The 20,021-nt window shown below is 38.3% G+C and overlaps 1 protein-coding gene across 2 annotated transcripts in view; it reads left to right on the top strand.

Moving 5' to 3' along the window:
• The window catches only part of FAM83B (family with sequence similarity 83 member B), a 109,108-nt gene that overhangs the window by 23,860 nt on the left and 65,227 nt on the right, over nt 1-20,021 (top strand). The window lies entirely within an intron of this gene.

The following is a 20,021-nucleotide window of genomic DNA, read 5'->3' as shown; positions in this document are numbered from 1 at the left end:
TTGAAACGTGGGAAATCACCAGAGTGGTATTAATACCACAGTCTCCAACCATTTTGGCCACAGGAACTAGTTTCGTGGAAGCCAATTTTTCCGGAGACCAGGGTGGAGGGGTGGTTTGGGGATGATTTGAGTGCATTACATTTATTGTGCAATTTTTTTCTGTTATTCTTATGTTGTCATATATAATGAAATAATCATGCAACTCATCATAATGCAGAATCAAGGGGAGCCCTGAGCTTGTCTTCATGCAAGTGGACGGTCCCATCTGGGGGCTGACGGGAGACAGTAGCAGCTGCTCTCTGATGCTAGCATCACTGCCTCGGATCACCAGGCATTAGATTCTCATAAGGAACGAGCAATGTAGATCCCAGTAATTCACCGCAGGGTTCATGCTTGTCTGAGAACTGATGCCACCCCTGATCTGAGAGGAGGCAGAGCTCAGACTGTACAGTGAGCGATGTGGGGCGGCTGGAGATACGGACGAAGCCTCGTGTGTTCACCCTCCATTCACCAACTGCTGTGCAGCCCAGGTCCTAACAGACCTCAGACTGGTAGCAGCCCGTGACCCGGGGGTTGGGGACACATGGTATCATAGATACACATGCATAGACCATGCTTGTTACTTTCAGGAACTATACATACGGATATATAGGCTGGCTGTGTTTCTCATGTGTTGCAAGTATCTGAGATCAGGTGTTGGGTCCCTGCTGCAGCTGGCGATTTCCTTCTCTTCATCATGTTCATACATCTGAGAGACCTTCATCCATGAAGTCTAAGGTGTATGGACTGGAAATAGGATGATTTGATGCATTCATAATTTAAATCATTTAACTTTTCCTTAATCTCTGAAAGGAAATATGTGGTTAGTAAATCTGGTAAAATTTTCTTTGTTCTTAAGCACACAGAGCCCTAATTCTTGCTCTGGTTTTTTTGGCAAATAAAGTAGTTTCTTTTGGCAAATAAAGCATTTTGTTGTTGTTCAGTCATTCGATGCTGTCTGACTCTTTGCAACTCCATAAACTGTAGCACACCAGGCTTCCCTGTCCTTCACGATTTTTATGGAGCTTGCTCAAACTTGTGTCCTTTGAGTCAATGATGCCATCTGACCGTCTCATCCTCTGTTGCCCACTTCTCTTGCCCTCAGTCTTTCCCAGCATCAAGATCTTTTCCAATGAGTTTGCTCTTTGCATTAGGTGGCAAAAGTATTGGAGCTTCAGCTGCCGTCTTTTTAGTGAATATTCAGGGTTCACTTCCTTTACGATTGACTGGTTTGATCTTCTTGCTGTCCAAAGGACTCTCAAGAGTCTTCTCCAGCACCACAATTCGAAAGCATCTTTCTTTGGTGCTCAGGCTTCTTCATGTCCATCTCTCACATCATTCATGATTACTGGAAAAAGCATAGCTTTGACTGTATGGACCTTTATTGACAAAGTGACATCTCTGCTCATGCTGTCTAGGTTTGTCATAGCTTTTCTTCTGAGGAATAAGACTTAATGTCTTGGTTGCAGTCACTATCCACAGTGATTTTGGAGCCCAAGAAAATAAAGTCTGTTACTGCTTCCATTATTTCCCCATCTGTTTGTCATGAAGTGTTGGGACCAGATGCCATGATCTTAGTTTTTTGAATGTTGAGTTCCAAGCCAGCTTTTCAGTTTCTTCTTTTCACCCTCATCAAGAGGCTCTTTTCTTTTCACTTTCCCCCGTCAGAGTGGTATGATCTGCATGTTTGAGGTCGTTGATATTTCTCCTGGCAATCTTGACTCCATCTTGTTATTCATCCAGCCCAGCATTTCACATGATGTAGTCTGTATATAAGTTAAATAAGCAGGGTGACAATATACAGCCTTGACATCCTCCTTTCCCAATTTTGAACCAGTTCATTGTTCCATGTCTGGTTCTAACTGTTGCTTCTTGACCTGCATACAGGTTTCTCAGGAGACAGGTGAGGAAGTATTCCCTTCTCAGAAGGTAGTCTTGTTTTTCCTTCTCTAAGAATTTTCCAGTTTGCTGTGATCCACACAGTCAAAAGCTTTTGTGTAGCCAATAAAGCAGAAGTAGGTGTTTTTCTGGAATTCTCTTGCTTTTCCTCTGTTCCAACGGATGTTGGCAATTTGATCTGGAGATCCTCTGCCTTTTCTAAATCCAGCTTGAACATCTGGAAATTCTCAGTTCACATACTGTTGAAGCCTAGCTTGGAGAATTTTGAGCATTACTTTGCTAACATGTAAAATGAGTGCAATTGTGTGGTAATTTGAACATTCTTTGGCATTTCCTTTCTTTGGGATTGGAATGAAAACTGACCTTTTCCAATCCTGTGGCCACTGCCGAGTTTTCCAAATTTGCTGGCATATTGAGTGCAACACTTTCACAGCATCATCTTTTTAGGATTTGAAATAACTCAACTAGAATTCCATCACCTCCACTAGCTTTGTTTGTAGTAATGCTTCCTGAGGCCCACTTGACTTCACACTCCAGGATGTCTGACTCTAGATAAGTGACCACACCATTATGATTGTCTGGGTCATTAGGACCTTTTTGTATAGTTCTTCTTGTATTCTTGCCACCTCTTCTTAATCTCTTCTGATTCTGTTAGGTTCATACCATTTCTGTCCTTTATTGTGCCCATCTTTGCATGAAACATTCTCTTGGTATCTCTCATTTTCTTGATGAGATCACTAGTCCTTCCCATTCTATTGTTTTCCTCTATTTCTTTGCATTGTTCACTTAAAAAGGCTTTCTTATCTCTTCTTGCTATTCTTTGGAACTCTGCATTCAGATGGTTATTATCTTTCTTTTTCTCTTTTGCCTTTTTCTTCTCTTCTTTTCACAGCTATTTGTAAGGCCTCCTTAGACAACCATGTTGCCTTTTGTTTTTTTTGGGGGGCGGATGATTTTGATCACTGCCTCCTGTACAATGTTATAAACCTTTGTCCATAGTTCTTCAGGCACTCTATCAGATCTAATCTCTTGAATCTACTTATTCCTTGAGTAAAGCATAGATTCTCTTATTTATTTCCTGAGTTGTGTGAAAACAGTATTTAATCAGGCTTGATAATGTACAATTCTGAAGTAAGTTTCTGAGGTGCTTAGCATGTTAGGGTGTCTGTTTTCTTTATGAAATATTTATATTGGTTTATCAATCTCAGAAATTCTATCATAGAGCTCAGACAAAACTGTAGAAATATTTTTTAATTAATATAATGAAGCTTATTGAGAGCTTTCTATGTACTCAGCACCATGATAGGTGTTTTGGAAATTACAACAAGATTTCCCAAGTTGTTTATTGAGTTTTAAAATATATAAACAAAAGATTATGATTGTTAACTATGACGTGTCTATCTCTTAGTTATGGATACTGTGTTGTTGTTGTTCCGTTGCTAAGTCATGTCTGACTCTTTGTGACCCCATGGACTGCAGCATAGCAGGCTCCTCTGTCCTCTACTATCTCCCGGAGTTTGCTCAAATTCATGTCCATTGAGTCAGTGATGCTATTTAACCATCTCATCCTCTGCCACCCCACTTCTCTTTTTGCCTTCAATCTTTCCCAGCATCAGGTTCTTTTCTAATGAGTCAGCTCTTTGAATCAGATGCTTCAACTTCAGCATCAGTCCTTCCAATGAATGTTCAGGGTTGATTTCCTTTAGGATTGACTGGTTTGATCTCCTTACTGTCCAGGGGACTCTCAAGAGACTTCTCCAGCACCACAGTTCAAAAACATCAATTATTCAGTGTTCAGTCTTCTTTATGGTCAAATTCTTGCATTCTTACATAACTACTGGAAAAAACATAGCTTTGACTATTCAGAGTTTTGTTGGCAAAGTGATGTCTCTGCTTTTTAATATGCTATCTAGGTTGGTCATAGCTTTCCTTCCAGTGAGCAAATGTCTTTATTTCATGGCTGCAGTCACTGTCTGCAGTTATTTTGGAACCCAAGAAAATGAAGTCTTTCATTGTTTCCCCATCTGTTTGCCATGAAGTGTTGAGACTGGATGCCATGACCTTAGTGTTTTGCATGTTGAGTTTCAAGCCAGCTTTTTCACTCTCCTCTTTCACCTTCATCAAGAAGCTCTTTAGTTCCTCCTCACTGTCCGCCATTAGAGTGGTATTATCTGCATATCTAAGGTTGTTGATATTTCTCCTGGCCTTCTTGATTCCAGCTTGAGATTCATCCAGTCCAGCATTTCATATTATATACTCTGCATGTATGTTAAATAAGCAAGGTGACAATATACAGACTTGACATACTCCTTTCCACGTTTTGAACCGATTCTTTGTTCTATGTCTGGTTCTAACTGTTGCTTCTTGATGTGCATATAGGTTTCACAGGAGACAGGTAAGGTGGTCTGGTGCTCCTATCTTTATTTTCCACAGTTTACTGTGATCCACACAGTGGATCTATACATACTATGTATATCAATGGATACTTATCTATGTATACTATGCAGTATAAAAATTTAGACCTAAAAGCGGTTTGGGATGCAGACATACCTGGCGTTGCTTTCTTTCATGTCTACAAGACACAGAGATGCTTGGGAAAGCATGCTTTTATGAAGTACAGATACATTAGATTCCTTGAAACCCACAGGGACAGGATGGTTTGCAAGACAGGCAACTAAGAATCTCTAGTTCTCATTAAGGAGACACAATGTTCTAAGACCAATATGACATGCAGCCTTTGCAAAGTAAGGTGATTTTTTTCCCCTTAGATCTTCAAAGCTCAAAAAAGCTGACTTTGTACTCATATTAACCCCTTTAGCAGGATTACACTAAGAAAGCACTCATCTATTCCAATTGTTAAAAATTAGCTGTAGAATCAGGCACATGGTAGGTATCCAGATGTTCACTGAATAAGTTGAGCTATGAGAATTTTTAAAACTGGACCATTCTATGCTCTGTAAACAAATTCTGCAGTTGTATTTTGTAAGGCAGCACAACTTGAGAATACAAAATACAACTGTAGAGTTTGTTTACAGAGCATAGATGGTCCAGTTTTAAAAATTCTCATCGCTCAACTTATATATAAATTCAGTATATTAGTTCAACATATATGAATCCTTGTATAGGTAATAGCTTCCCTTGTGGCTCAGCTGGTGAGGAGTCGGCCTGTAGTGCAGGAGACCTGGGTTTGATTCCTGGGTTGGGAAGATCCCCCGGAGAATGGAAAGGCTACTCACTCCAGTATTTTGGCCTGGAGAATTCCATGGACTGTATAGTCCATGGGGTCGCAAAGAGTTGAACACAACTGAGTGACTTTCACTTCACTTTCACTTCATAGGTAATATAACAAATACCAAGTAGTAATATTTGTGAATTTCTGTTTGGGGAGACAGTATGTTTTTGAACTACAGTGTTAACTGAAAATTGAAAAACGTATAAGTGAAGCTTCGTATTTTTTTTATGTTAATCTTTGCAGTTATTAGTCCGTCAGCCTGAACCCCAGGCAGTCTCCTTTGGGCCATTACACATCTGTGATGCGAACTGAAATTCAGAAGCTAGCTTGAGCTCTTAGGTGAGCACTGACTGGACACTGAACATTAGTCATGACCTTCTGATGTATTTTTGTTTCTAATGTGACAGCTGTTTATTTAGTAAACCTTTAAAAGTAATATCCTCTGCCTGGTCACTGTCTGCTGGGAATTCCCATTTGAATTAGCAAACAAGGAACTCAAAGTCCAAACTGTAAAACAATAATATGATGCTTTGCTTCTCTTTCACCAATTCCAAGTGGCATAAAATAAAGAAGAATTTTACCTTTGCACTTATCCAAGGTATGTTTATTACCTTGCATGCATATATCCATTCTGAGTTCAAAGAAAGAGAATTATTTGGACTTTATAAGTTGAGTAAAGTGAAGTTGGCTGTAAATCACAGTAGATAACTTAGTGGTTTTCTGTTATTTTTCCAAAAGCATTGGAGAATGTGTTTGTTTCTTGCCAGATTTAATACATATTTTGGCCTAATGGGCTGTAAGTATATGGGATATATGTTGTGTGAGTATTTTGGACGTTTCTTGCTATGTCACAACATTAATTTAAAGATTTTTGAAGGATCCAATACTCCAGAGAAGACAGAGTTATTGACCACATTTTTAAACAATTTTGCACTGTTTGCCTATAACTGAACAAGGTCCTGTGAAAAAATGTTAAAATAAGAAAAGAAAATATTGCTGTGAAATATTATTATGAAATCGTAGCTTGTCAGAACACGTTGCCTTTGAAAGATTCTGCCTGCTTTTCATGACCCAGCAGCTGAGTTAGGCTCTTGTAAACCTTCAAATTCTAGCGTATTAGTTATCATAATAAACTTCTTGTTTCTGAACTATTTTCAGAGGACAAATTCTCTTTATTTGTAACTGTCAATGAATTGTCATGAGAGGATGAAATGTACAAAGAGGATTATCTTTTTTTTCCCCATGAAATACTTGAATAATGTTTATTTTAGAGGACAGAGTAAAGTTTCTTGCTCCCACATTTCTTAGGGAAATTCTTTTGTTTTTTAATTTTCTTTTTGGCTGTGCTGTGTCTTATTGCTGCTTGCCAGCTTTCTCTAGCTGCGATGAGCAGGGGCTACTCTCTAGTTGCCTTGCATGGCCTTCTCATTGCAGTAGCTCCTCTTGCTTCAGAGTGCAGGCTCTGGGATGCATGGGGTTCACTAGTTGTGGGGTGCAGACTTAATTGCCCCATGGGGTGTGGAAAATTCCCGAACCAAAGATCGAACCCATGACCCCTGGATTGGCAGATGAATTGTTAACCACTTTTTTACCACTAGGGAAGGCTATGGAAATTCTTTTCTTAATCATTATGAGACTATGAAGCTATGAGGTCATAATAAGTAGTGCAAGGAACCAGCATAGCTGAACCCAGTAACGATCTCAGAAAAGAATTTAAATTTGTTTTCACTCTTCTGTTTGCAAATGAGATAAACTGCTTATGAAATAAATGTCATTTAATAGAAAAAAATCAAAATAATAAAAAGAATTCAAAAGCTGTTTTCTTACAGGTCCAAATATTTGAAGTCCGATCATAACCACCAAACTAACCTTTCAGTCCCTTGAGAAAGGAAATAAAAATGATGATCTATCTCGTCTCTCTTGACTGGGAATATTTTGTTTTTGAATTTTGCTAATTTATTGCATTTGCTTTATCTCTGAATCATTTTGCTTTTATAAGCAGAATATAATCTTTATAGCAGTTCAAGGATTCATAGATTTGTATTTATTCATTTTATTTTTGCCAGTTGTCACTTACAGGTTGTTCAGAGATGTTTTCCTTTCTTTTCTTTGTCATATTTGAGAATTTTCCTATGAGAAAATCCAATTGCAGATAGCACCTTGTGCCCTAAGAGGATCTTATTTTTATTTACTGGCTCTTTATTAATCTCCGTCTATTTATGTCACTATATGGTTGACATAATTATATTTAATTCAACTTTATAAAGTCTGATAGTGTCTAGCAAGACTTTTCCCAGGTAATTATTTGTCTCTCAAGAGGTGTTCCCAAGATGATATATGCATTTATTCCTAATTACCACAAATACCTCTTATGAAAATGTCTCCTCTAATTACTTTGAAAAGTCATCTTTCATTAAAGTCACTTTTCCTCTAGCCAGTCAGTGGTAGATATACATCAGTCATCATTTCTGATCGTCTTGAATATGTAAATGTTTAGGCAGATACTGCTGGTTTTTCTGTTTCCTAATTCTAGCCTAGCGTCTTCTGTGGGATGTGACTCTCACTCTTGTGAAATATGGAGAAGTCACATAAGCAAAAATCTAGTGAGAATTAGGGCAGCATGGTTCCCAGGGTGCTCAGACCTGCATCTCCTGAGTTAAGTCTTGGGTGCTGCCTGAGTCACCGTTCCTGGGTGTGTCTGTTATGGCCTCAGGATCCTTAATAATAACAGAAACTTAAGTACCAGGTGGTCGCATGGCCACAAAGTGAAAGGGGGCTGACAGTGGGGACTTTTCCTGGGACTTGATGGGTGCAATAAAAGTACTGGCGGCTTGGTAGCTAAGTAGTTATGGACCGAACAAGTCACTGTGGTATCTTCACTTATTTAATGACAGACACAAAGCAAAGCCGTTTAGGAATTTTTAAATCGAATGTTCCTGTCCAAACCTCTGATAGCTGTTACTGAGTGCTGATTAATTCAGTATGTTATATTCCTTCATTACATGGGTAGTATTTACTGTGTCACACTGTGTCACTTTCATTGCCATTTCTTTGCAGTCATATCCTGCCCAGCTAAGTGATATTTATGTGTTTACCACTGCCTTTATTATCTCTCTCCTGATGTTTCCAATGTTTATTAAGAATTTCCTCTCTGCACCCTTCCTATTTCAACACTCACCATGAATATTTCATTCTTTAAATTTGACTCAAAATTAGTTTCTTCCAGGAAATAGCTTTTGCTTAGTCAGATTTAATGACAGTAGTATCCTGTGACGTTAATATAACAGCTTTTCTTTGAGTAAATGCATTATATGTGTGTGTAAATGTGTCTGTGTGTCTGTGTCTGTGTGTGTGTTGAGAAAGAGAGGGAAATCTTGTTAAAATCTTTTTTACAAAATTTTTATTGGAGTAGTTATAGTTGCTTTACAATGTTGTATTAATTTCTACAGTACAGCAAAGTGAATCACCTGTATGTATCCATAGATCTCCTCTTCTTTGAATTTCCTTCCTGTTTTAGGTCATCACAGAGCATTCAGTAGAGTTCCCTGTGCTATACAGTAGGTTCTCATTAGTTATCTATTTTATACACAGTATCAGTAGTATATATGTGTGTGTATATATATATATATATAAATAAATCCCAATCTCCCAACTCATCCCATCCCCCCTTCCCCTTTGGTATCTGTGTGTTCTCTATATCTGTGTCTCTATTTTTTTTTTTTTTTTTTTTATTAGTTGGAGGCTAATTACTTCACAACATTTCAGTGGGTTTTGTCATACATTGATATGAATCAGCCATAGAGTTACACGTATTCCCCATCCCGATCCCCCCTCCCACCTCCCTCTCCACCCGATTCCTCTGGGTATTCCCAGTGCCCCAGGCCCTAGCACTTGTCTCATGCATCCCACCTGGGCTGGTGATCTGTTTCACCATAGATAATATACATGCTGTTCTTTCGAAACATCCCACCCTCACCTTCTCCCACAGAGTCCAAAAGTCTGTTCTGTATTCTGTGTCTCTTTTTCTGTTTTGCATATAGGGTTATCATTACCATCTTTCTAAATTCCATATATATGTGTTAGTATGCTGTAATGTTCTTTATCTTTCTGGCTTACTTCACTCTGTATAATGGGTTCCAGTTTCATCCATCTCATTAGAACTGATTCAAATGAATTCTTTTTAACGGCTGAGTAATATTCCATGGTGTATATGTACCACAGCTTCCTTATCCATTTGTCTGCTGATGGGCATCTAGGTTGCTTCCATGTCCTGGCTATTATAAATAGTGCTGTGATGAACACTGGGGTGTACGTGTCTCTTTCAGATCTGGTTTCCTCGGTGTGTATGCCCAGAAGTGGTATTGCTGTGTCATATGGCAGTTCTATTTCCAGTTTTTTAAGGAATCTCCACACCATTCTCCATAGTGGCTGTACTAGTTTGCATTCCCACCAAGAGTGTAAGAGGGTTCCCTTTTCTCCACACCCTCTCCAGCATTTATTGCTTGTAGACTTTTGGATAGCAGCCATCCTGACTGGCGTGTAATGGTATCTCATTGTGGTTTTGATTTGCATTTCTCAGATAATGAGTGATGTTGAGCATCTTTTCATGTGTTTGTTAGCCATCTGTATGTCTTCTTTGGAGAAATGTGTTTAGTTCTTTGGCCCTTTTTTTGATTGGGTCAATTATTTTTCTGGAATTGAGCTGCAGGAGTTGCTTGTATATTTTTGAGATTAATCCTTTGTCTGTTGCTTCATTTGCTATTATTTTCTCCCAATCTGAGGGCTGTCTTTTCACCTTACTTATAGTTTCCTTTGTTGTGCAAAAGCTTTTAAGTTTCATTAGGTTCCATTTGTTTATTTTTGCTTTTATTTCCAATATTCTGTGAGGTGGGTCATAGAGGATCTTGCTGTGATTTATGTCGGAGAGTGTTTTGCCTATGTTCTCCTCTAGGAGTTTTATAGTTTCTGGTCTTACATTTAGATCTTTAATCCATTTTGAGTTTACTTTTGTGTATGGTGTTAGAAAGTGTTCTAGTTTCATTCTTTTACAAGTGGTTGACCGGTTTTCCCAGCACCACTTGTTAAAGAGGTTGTCTTTTTTCCATTGTATATCCTTGCCTCCTTTGTCGAAGATAAGGTATCCATAGGTTTGTGGATTTATCTCTGGGCTTTCTATTCTGTTCCATTGATCTATATTTCTGTCTTTGTGCCAGTACCGTAGTGTCTTGATGACTGTGGCTTTGTAGTATAGTCTGAAGTCAGGCAGGTTGGTTCCTCCAGTTCCATTCTTCTTTCTCAAGATTGCTTTGGCTATTCGAGGTTTTTTGTGTTTCCATGCAAATTGTGAAGTTATTTGTTCTAGTTCTGTGAAAAATACCATTGGTAGCTTGATAGGGATTGCATTGAATCTATAGATTGCTTTGGGTAGAATAGCCATTTTGACAATATTGATTCTTCCAATCCATGAACATGGTATGTTTCTCCATCTGTTTGTGTCCTCTTTGATTTCTTTCATCAATGTTTTATAGTTTTCTATGTATAGGCCTTTTGTTTCTTTAGGTAGATATACTCCTAAGTATTTTATTCTTTTTGTTGCAATGGTGAATGGTATTGTTTCCTTAATTTCTCTTTCTGTTTTTTCATTGTTAGTATATAGGAATGCAAGGGATTTCTGTGTGTTAATTTTATATCCTGCAACTTTACTATATTCATTGATTAGCTCTAGTAATTTTTTGGAAGAGTCTTTAGAGTTTTCTATGTAGAGGATCATGTCATCTGCAAACAGCGAGAGTTTCACTTCTTCTTTTCCTATCTGGATTCCTTTTACTTCTTTTTCTGCTCTGATTGCTGTGGCCAAAACTTCCAAGACTATGTTGAACAGTAGTGGTGAGAGTGGGCACCCTTGTCTTGTTCCTGATTTCAGGGGAAATGCTTTCAATTTTTCACCATTGAAGGTGATGCTTGCTGTGGGTTTGTCATATATAGCTTTTATTATGTTGAGGTATGTTCCTTCTATTCCTGCTTTCTGGAGAGTTTTAATCATAAATGAGGATTGAATTTTGTCAAAGGCTTTCTCTGCATCTATTGAGGTAATCATATGGTTTTCATCTTTCAATTTGTTAATGTGGTGTATTACATTGATTTGTGGATATTAAAGAATCCTTGCATTCCTGGGATAAAGCCCACTTGGTCATGGTGTATGATTTTTTTAATATGTTGTTGGATTCTGTTTGCTAGAATTTTGTTAAGGATTTTTGCATCTATTTCATCAGTGATATTGGCCTGTAGTTTTCTTTTTTTGTGGCATCTTTGTCTGGTTTTGGAATTAGGGTGGTGGTGGCCTCATAGAATGAGTTTGGAAGTTTACCTTCTGCTGCAAGTTTCTGGAAGAGTTTGAGTAAGATAGGTGTTAGTTCGTCTCTAAATTTTTGGTAGAATTCAGCTGTGAATCCATCTGGTCCTGGGCTTTTATTTGCTGGAAGGTTTTTGATTACAGTTTCGATTTCCTTGCTTGTGATGGTACTGTTAAGATCTTCTATTTCTTCCTGGTTCAGATTTGGAAAGTTATACTTTTCTAAGAATTTGTCCATTTCATCCAAGTTGTCCATTTTATTGGCATAGAGCTGCCGGTAGTAGTCTCTTATGATCCTTTGTATTTCAGTGTTGTCTGTTGTGATCTCTCCATTTTCATTTCTAATTTTGTTAATTTGGTTCTTCTCTCTTTGTTTCTTAATGAGTCTTGCTAATGGTTTGTCAATTTTGTTTATTTTTTCAAAAAACCAGCTTTTAGCTTTGTTGATTTTTGCTATGGTCTCTTTAGTTTCTTTTGCATTTATTTCTTCCCTAATTTTTAAGATTTCTTTCCTTCTGCTAACCCTGGGGTTCTTCATTTCTTCCTTCTCTAGTTGCTTTAGGTGTAGAGTTAGGTTATTTATTTGGCTTTTTTCTTGTTTCTTGATGTAAGCCTGTAATGCTATGAACCTTCCCCTTAGCACTGCTTTTACAGTGCCCCATAGGTTTTGGGTTGTTGTGTTTTCATTTTCATTCATTTCTATACATATTTAGATTTCTTTTTTGATTTCTTCTAAGATTTGTTGGTTATTCAGAAGCGTGTTATTTAGCCTCCATATGTTTGAATTTTTAACATTTTTTTTCCCTGTAATTGAGATCTAATCTTACTGCACTGTGGTCAGAAAAGATGACTGGAATGATTTCAATTTTTTTGAATTTTCCAAGACCAGATTTATGGCCCAGGATGTGATCTATTCTGGAGAAGGTTCCGTGTGCACTTGAGAGAAAGGTGAATTTGATTGTTTTGGGGTGAAATGTCCTATAGTTATCAATTAGGTCTAGCTGGTCCATTGTGTCATTTAAGGTTTGTGTTTCCTTGTTCATAAATAAGATCATCTATCCAGTTCTTTTTTCAGATCCCACATATATACATTAATATTCGTTTTTGTCTTTCTGACTTGGTTCACTCTGTATGACAGTCTCTGGGGTCATCCATGTCTCTACAGATGACTCAGTTTTGTCCCTTTTTATGAATGAGTAATACTCCACCGTGTGTATATACTGCATCTTCTTTATTCTTTCATCTGTCACTGGGCATCTAGGTTGTTTTGATGTCCTGGCTATTGTAAACAATGCTGCAATGAACGCTCACTGGGGCACATGTGTCTTTTTGACTTATGATTTTCTCTGGGTATATGCCAAGTGGTGGGATTCCTGGGTCATGTGATAGATCTATTTTTAGATTTTTAAAGAACCTCTATCTTATTCTCCATAGTGGCTATCTCAAGTTATATTCCCAACAACAATACAAATGGGTTCTCCTTTCTCCATACCCTCTCCAGCATTTCTTGTTTGTAGATTTTGTGAAAAAGTCTTTTTTAATTACTCTGAATTACCATGTCAACTGTCATTGTAATTGCATGGGAATACTCTTTCTATGCCAACCCTGGTGCTGTTCTCCTATCTTCCACTACTACCAATAACCCTGATATTAAGTATATAATTTTTAACACAGTTACATAAGGGAGAGGAAAGAGGAAAAAAAAATGCTTTTTCACTTCAGTTCAGTTCAGTCACTCAGTCATGTCCGACTCCTTGTGACCCCATGGACTGCAGGATGCCAGGTCTCCCTGTCCATCACCAACTCCTGGAGATTTCTCAAACTCATGTCCATTGAGTAGGTGATGACATCCAGCCATCTCATCCTCTGTTGTCCCCTTTTCCTCCTGTCTTCAATCTTTCCCAGCATCGGGATCTTTTTCAATGAGTCAGTTCTTTGGATAATGTGGCCAAAGTATTGGAGTTTCAGCTTCAGCATCAGTCCTTCCAATGAATGGACTTCAGGACTGATTTCCTATAGGATGGACTGGCTGGATCTCCTTGCAGTCCAAGGGACTCTCAAGGGTCTTCTCTAACACCACACTTCAAAAGCATCAATTCTTCAGCGCTCAGCTTTCTTTATACTCCAACTCTCACATCCATACATGACCACTGGGAAAACCATAGCCTTGACTAGAAAGACCTTTGTTGGCAAAGTAATGACTCTGCTTTTTAATAAGCTGTTTAGTTTGGCCATATCTTTCCTTCCAAGGAGCAAGCTTCTTTTAGTTTCATGGCTGCAGTCACCATCTGCAGTGATTTTGGAGCCCCCCAAAATAAAGTCTCTCACTGTTTCCCCATCTATTTGCCATGAATTGATGGGACCGGATGCCATGATCTTAGTTTTCTGGATGTTGAGCTTTAAGCCAACTTTTTCACTCTCCTCTTTCATTTTCATCAAGAGGCTCTTTAGTTCTTCTTCACTTTCTGCCATAAGGGGGGTGTCATCTGCATATCTGAGGTTACTGATATTTCTCCTGGCAATCTTTATTCCTGCTTGTGCTTCTTCCAGCCTAGCGTTTCTCATGATGTAGTCTGCATATAAGTTAAACAAGCAGGGTGACAATATACAGCCTTGACATACTCCTTTTCCTATTTGGAATCAGTCTGTTGTTTCACGTCCAATTCTAACTGTTGCTTCCTGACCTGTGTGCAGATTTCTCAGAAGGCAGGTCGGGTGGTCTGGTATTCCTATCTCCTTCAGAATTTTCCACAGTTGATTGTGATTCACACAGTCAAAGGCTTTGGCATAGTCAATAAAGTAGAAATAGAACCCTTTTGCTTTTACGATGATCCAGTGACGTTGGCAATTTGATCTCTGGTTCCTCTGCCTTTTTGAAATTCAGCTTGAACATCTGGAAATTCACGGTTCACATATTGTTGAAGCCTGGCTTGGAGAATTTTGAGCATTACTTTGCTAGTGTGTGAGATGAGTGCAATTGTGCATTAGTTTGAGCATTCTCTGGCATTGCCTTTCTTTGGGATTGCAATGAAAACTGACCTTTTCCAGTCTTGTGACCACTGCTGAGTTTTCCAAATTTGCTGACTTATTGATTGCAGCACTTTCACAGCATCATCTTTTAGGATTTGAAATAGCTCAACTGGAATTCCATCACCTCCACTAGCTTTGTTTGTAGTGATGCTTCCTAAGGCCCACTGACTTCACATTCCAAGATGTCTGGCTCTAGGCGAATGATCACACCATCATGATTATCTGGGTTATGAAGCTCTTTTTTTGTATAGTCCTTTGTATTCTTGCCACCTCTTCTTAATATCTTCTGCTTCTGTTAGGTCCATACCATTTCTGTCCTTTATTGAGCCCATCTTTGCATGAAATGTTCCCTTGGTATCTCTGATTTTCTTGAAGAGTTCTCTAGTTTTTCCCATTCTATTGCTTTCCTCTATTTCTTTGCACTGATCACTGAGGAAGGATTTCTTATCTCTCCTTGCTATTCTTTGGAACTCTGCATTCAAATGGGTATATCTTTCCTTTTCTCCTTTGCTTTTTGTTTCTCTTCTTTTCACAGCTATTTGTAAGGCTTCCTGAGACAGCCATTTTGCTTTTTTGCATTTCATTTTCTTGGGGATTGTCTTGATCACTGTCTCTTATACAATGTCATGAACCTCTGTCCATAGTTCATCAGGCATTCTGTCTATCAGATCTAGTCCCTTAAATCTATTTCTCACTTCCACTGTATAATCATAAGGAATTTGATTTAGGTCATACCTGAATGGTCTAGTGGTTTTCCCTACTTTCTTCAATTTCAGTCTGAATTTGTCAATAAGGAGTTCATGATCTGAGCCACAGTCAGCTCCTGGTCTTGCTTTTGCTGACTGTAAAGAGCTTCTCCATCTTTGGCTGCAAAGAAGTTTTTGAGGTTTCTTGATTAACTTGATAACTTTTATGGGCAAAATATTGTATCCTCCTTTAACTGACCAATTTCAAATGATGCTTTTTTTCAAAGAGACTTCATGGAATCTCATGAAGGCTCTGAGTTGCAGAGTCAGTTAGGCCCAGGTTGAATCCCAACTCAAACAACTGTTTGCATTAGACATTGTACTACAACTGCTCTGAGATTTAGTTTTCCCATCTGTGAAATGGATATGCTAATACTCCAGTGGGTCCTGGTGAGAGTGGAATGGATGGGCTGACATGTGTACCATGTTACCCCCATATGTTTGGTGTGTGCGGTGTTGAGATGATGACAACCTTTACTCCTCTTCCTCCTCCTTCTACTTTTGTTCCTCTTACTATATTATTCCAGACCTTTATGTTGTCAAAATTTCGTAAGCCTTTATTTTTGCATCATTGTGATTTGACCTTTCTTTTTTAAAAGTGAGAGCAAATGAATGACCAAGTCCAGCATCTAAGGAGACAGCATCTTACCAGGAATGGCAGCCGAGGTTATTAGCTATTGGTGAAATGACTCAAATCCATTTTTGAAGTAGTGTGGTGATTATGTAACAGTGCATTAGCGAAGTACATAACATTTTCCAAGGGTTATTGCTTAGAAGGTTCAAAATGGGAAAATATTGATTCAACATAAGTATGCATACTTGAAAATACTACCTACTGTGAAGACAGCTTACATGTTATGGATTTTATACTCAGGATGTGCAGAAAGGCATCATCTTTAATGGACAGTTTTTCAAAATTGAAGAAGAAATTCTAAACCATGCTAAGATCTGAAAAGAAACAGAGTTTTGGTGAAAAGCTAAGGGGGAGGATGGGGAACATTGTTGTAGACTAAGAGGGAAAAAAAGTCATTCCATTTCATCTCTAATTTGAAAAGTGAAAATTTTTTGGATTTTTATACAAAGATTTTGTATTTTATAAAAAAAGAAGAGCAATTTTTTGTAAGTTTTATTTGAGACCTGACATTTAGTGTCCAAAGTTCAAGTAACCCTGAGTTTATGAACTATTATTACTTACTAAATATTTCTGATATAATTAAAAATGTAATATAGGACATATTATTTAAGACTTACCCTAATTAGTCATCTCAGCTTAAAACTCTTACTTTCCAGACAGAGGGGCTACTTCTTTTTTTACTTAATAGAAGCAATTAATCTGACATGTATGAAAAAAATACAAATAAAACTGTTATATAAGATCTCCAGCTTGTTTTTTATACTAAAGTCATGTGTGATTTATGAGTTTCAGGTGTTTTACCAGGCTATGTCTTATCAGGTGAAATCTAAAAATCACCTTTGATTTTCATTTTTAACCCATTTTTATTTGACAGTGGCAATTTGGGAGAGAGTTTAACTTTTAAAAGAATACTTAAAATCATTTATAGGAGACAGTAAACTTATCAGAAACTCTCTCTTGGTGATATTAACCTATATCTCTATTACTAGTTGGGGTAAAAAAAGGTTTTAAAATTTGAATTATTCAGAGTGCACATGATTTATTTGATTAAGGGAAATGTTTCTAAGACCATTTTCTGCCCTCAGTTATTATCTTTTGGTATCCTTTAATTCTTTTTTTTTTTTTTTACAATTTGAGCTGTGAGAAGCAATTCCCCTAGGATTGCATGTGATGTGTATAGTCTTTCTACTAAACTGTGAGGGGGATTGTTATTGACCATGGCACAGAACTTAGTTCAATGTATTCTGGGATCTCTGAAGTAGACAGTTTACTTTTTAATGATAATTTCTGTTTACTCATTTTCCTTCCTGTCATAAGATTAAAATAAAAAATAAACAGGTACTTATTGAAGTGTGTAATATTTTTCTGATACCCCACCTTTAGTAGTTTTTGGAATGGCAGGTCTAATTGTCATCATAAAACATTATGATCATAAAACTTTCGGTTTTCCTAATGTCTATGTGATACTGAAAGTTCATAGGGATAGAATTTAGCAATTTTGCAAACTCAGATGCTTTAATTGGGCAAAGCCAGAAAAATCATTCTGCACAGGAGAAAGGGGCAAGTGATATTCCAATGGGAAGTCAAAAGAGCATGGATGAAGAGAACTTAACCTCAGCTCTGTGGGCATCCCTGTTTAAAGTGATGTAAATGGAGGCTTCCCTGGTGGTTCAGTGGTGAAGAATCCGCCTGCCAGTGCAGAAGACACGGTTCATTCTCTGGTGGTCTGGGCAGACCCCACGTGCATGGACTGACTCAGCTGTGCACCACAGCTCTTGGGGCTGTGTTCTAGAACCCAGGAGCCGCAACTCCTGAAGCCCGTGCTCCACTTGAAGAGAAGCCACTGCAGTGATAAGTTTGTGCTCTGAAACTAGACACCAGCGCCTGTGGCTGCAACTTAGAAAAAAGCCCATGCAGCAATGAAGACCCAGCACAGCCAAAAATAAATAAATAAGCAAAATTATTTTAAAAATGATATAAACAAATTGAGGTTTGCAGCTGTTTGGGGTGATAAACTTAGGACCTCAGGTCAGATTGAAGTATCTTATCAAATGTTAACTTCCATGAGAATAAAGGGACATAACTTTCCTTTCCTTATCTGTTCTCTTAATAAGACATGAAATGTAATGGCAGGGGGTTGCTTTAGGATGTCTTTTTGAGGTGAGGGAGGTTCTCGCATCAGATTGATGTTTTGTAGTTCAAGGATTTTTGCCCATTCTCCTGGAGTTGCCACAGATTCATCATGAAACATATAGTTTATATCCATTTTACATGTCATTTAACTAGTCACTCTTCAAATTTCTTGAAAAACATGGCTTAGCTTTTATTATCAGGACTGGAACTAGCAACTGATTTTGAGGAAAGGATTTGTGTTGTGTAATTCAGTAACAGTATCATATAATATTTGTTGAACACTTATGTGTCATGTATTGTTCAGCAGTTAACATGCACTACTTTAAATTGACCTTCACCCCCCACCTTGTGAAATAGGTGCTTTTATGATCTGTATTTTAATGATGAATAATCTGCTTTCTGGTAATAGGCATGAAGAAGTCAGTGGTAATGATCCAAGAGGATCATAATTGGAAAGTATGAATGGCGGCATATTCCCAAATGGGGGCTGTAGAAGACCTGGTGAGAGGGTCTGGCAGGGACAGCGGTTGGTGTCCATGTGGGAGTGCTGGTTCTAAATGGGCCACGCACAAGGCCACTGTGGGGTTTGCTGCTAGAAGTCAGGACTGACCGACTGGAACCGACAGAGGACTGTGATACATGGATGGGGTGTAGCACCTTGGATGCAGACTGTATTAGGACACACGGGAAAGAAACAAATTCTCTGGGTTTCACATAAATGAGACCTTAGAAGAAGTAATCAATGAGATTGTCCTTTGGCCTCTGTTGCGTTCAGCTTTGACTGGATCAGCCAGGCTTCGACTAACTTTAACAGGTGATCAGTATAGGAGGCAGCTCACTCATTCAGCAGATATTTATTTAATGTAAACTGCATGTCAAGTACAGTTCTAAATTCTGAGGATACATAAGGGATTAAAACCCCAAAGAAACACTGTCTTTGAATGGAGCTTATGGACAAATAGGGAGATTTAGGTAATAATAAGCACAATAAATGAAATATTTTTCTATGGAGAAAAACAGAACACAAATATGGAGGGTAAGGAGCATTGAGTGGTGGCAGGGGGCAGTTTAAGATTTTAAATTGGGTTCACAGCAGAGACTTCATCAACAAGGTGATGATGAAGTCAAGATTTCAGGAAAGAAGGAATGGGCCCTGCATCTACTTGTGGGCAGAGCAGACTGGACATGGTGTAAGCTTTAGGGCAAGGACATGCCTTCTTGTGTATCAGAGGAGTAGTGTGGATGCCAGTTCCTGGACCCAAGAAGCCAAAGGGAGATGAGCAGGTGAGTTCAGAGAGGTACCATGAGTTCCTCATGGACCTTTACAAGGACCTTGGTTTATGCTCCATGTAAAATGGGGAGCCACTGGAGAATTTTGGGCAAAAGAGAGACATGATCAATTTGAAATATGCTGTATTTTAAAAGGATACATCTGACTGCAGTATTGAAAATTAACTATAAGGGCTCAATAATAAGCTTGCTAATTTGCTCCAGTTGTGTCTGACTCATCTCACACACTAGCAAAGTAGTGCTCAAAAGTCTCCAAGCCAGGCTTCAACAGTTCGTGAATCATGAACTTCCAGATGTTCAAGCTGGATTTAGAAAAGGCAGAGAAACCAGAGATCAACTTGCCAACATCTGTTGGATCATTGAAAAAGCAAGAGAGTTCCAGAAAAAAACATCTACTTCTGCTTTATTGACTATGCCAAAGTCTTTGACTGTATCAATCATAACAAACTGGAAAATTCTGAAAGAGATGGGAGTACCAGACCACCTGACCTGCCTCCTGAGAAATCTGTATGCGGATCAGGAAGGAACAGTTAGAACTGGACATGGAACAACAGACTGGTTCCAAATAGGAAAAGGAGTATGTCAAGGCTGTATATTATCACCCTGCTTATTTAACTTATATGCAGAGTACATCATGAGAAATGCTGGGCTGGATGAAGCATAAGC

The sequence above is a fragment of the Muntiacus reevesi genome, chromosome 20, assembly GCF_963930625.1.
Source record: "Muntiacus reevesi chromosome 20, mMunRee1.1, whole genome shotgun sequence".
In the NCBI taxonomy this organism is placed as follows: Eukaryota; Metazoa; Chordata; class Mammalia; order Artiodactyla; family Cervidae; genus Muntiacus; species Muntiacus reevesi.
The sequence above is the reverse complement of the archived record's forward strand: the minus strand, read 5'-3'. Positions and strand labels throughout refer to the sequence as shown.